The sequence below is a fragment of the Pundamilia nyererei genome, unplaced genomic scaffold (genome assembly GCF_000239375.1).
Source record: "Pundamilia nyererei isolate P.nyererei 1_Seehausen unplaced genomic scaffold, PunNye1.0 scaffold00002, whole genome shotgun sequence".
In the NCBI taxonomy this organism is placed as follows: Eukaryota; Metazoa; Chordata; class Actinopteri; order Cichliformes; family Cichlidae; genus Pundamilia; species Pundamilia nyererei.
In genome coordinates, this window is record NW_005187403.1 from 2268196 (window position 1) to 2269701 (window position 1506).

At 45.1% G+C, this 1506-nt stretch overlaps 1 long non-coding RNA gene across 1 annotated transcript in view; it reads right to left on the reverse strand.

Annotated features, from left to right (window-relative positions):
* LOC102192238 (uncharacterized) overlaps positions 1–1506 on the reverse strand; it is a 27227-nt gene that overhangs the window by 12392 nt on the left and 13329 nt on the right. The window lies entirely within an intron of this gene.

Sequence of the window (1506 nt, forward strand, 5' to 3'; positions counted from 1 at the left end):
TTCTGGTGGCGGCCGGGGTGAAGAGTTCACAGAGAGAAACAGACGCTGTGTGTGTGTGTGTGTGTGTGTGTGTGTGTGTGTGTGTGTGTAAGGGACAAAGACTACAGCAGTTAGATTTACTATATGTGGACCACATTTATGTATAGCGGTACAACTCTTCCACTATAGCAAAGGAAGCATCTGAGAGTTTGACAATCGCTAAACACAGCGGCGATTGTTCACAGACTTGGGCACAAAAAGGTCAAGCAACTGTAGCACAAGCACATCTATTCAAAGCCTTCAAAAATCAAGTGTGGCTACCCAACAGAACTTCTTTTATTTCAATTCCAGCCCATTACATTGAACCTACTGTCTCTTATTCGCACACTGACACAACGAGAATGTCTTTTGACAAGGGTGAACGGGACGAAAGCGGAGGATGACCCAGGGCTGGGACAGCACGGACTAGACGGGGTGCTGGGGGCCTCGGAGGCATATGTTGTGGATCCATGACAGTCGATGGGGCCGAAGAAAGAGCAGAGCAAAGCCGCAAAGAGTATGGGTGTGATAATGGATTCCCACATTAGGTCCGTCAAGGTCTGATGAAAAATGGGATATGGCAGCAGCTTGGCACGGGAAGTAGAAAATCTGGTTTGAAGTGCTACGTTGAGCTTGCTGCTGACTCTATGCTTGGTGGCAGGCACAGGGGACTAGTGCTGGGGATTTTTGGGAGACTGCCCCGGGTCAGAGCGAGGAGTGGAAACACATGGTTTCAATGTGTCTGTCATCTGCAGTACTCTGAGAGCTGTGCTTGTCCACAAGTCTGAATTTGTATCTGTAATTACTTCTGGTTAGTGAGGAAATAGAAACAAAAAAAGAAAGAAAGAAAAAACCCCAAAATAAAACAAAAAATAGAGTCTGCATGTTTCAGATGGAAATCCCGAGATTTCACCATATACTCCAATCTCCCTTTAAACACCACTCAGCCTCCTCCACAATCTCATACACGTATGTGCATTGAATTCCTGTAGAGTTCATGAGTAACATTGCCCAGGAGCCAGCAGGGTGGAAAGACATAAATTACCCGAGAGTGATGTGACGACACCACACAAACTTTCACGGAGGTTCAGAAAACCAGTGAGCAACTTTATGGGGAGGATATCGTTTAGCCACTGAAACAAATGCAAGACTGCCTTAAACATGCTCTGTTTCTAATGAGCAGCAGGGGGTAACTCCTCTGGTTACAGAAAAAAGCCTTATGGTATGATGTCTATTAGAAAATTAATGTTCGACTAACTACTTTTTGAATTGCTGATGTCCAACTTCAAGTCTCATTGAATACAGCAGGATGTTCACTTTGTAAATGATGGTTCCCATTCGAGCTAACAAAGGACAATAAAGCACCGTATGCTGTGAACTTGCAGTGTTACAGCTCAGTTGAACAACTTGTCTCCAAAGGATTTGATTGTTCCATGGTCCCCCACTCCGTGTGTGTGTGTATGTGTGTGTGTGTGTGTGTGTGTGTGT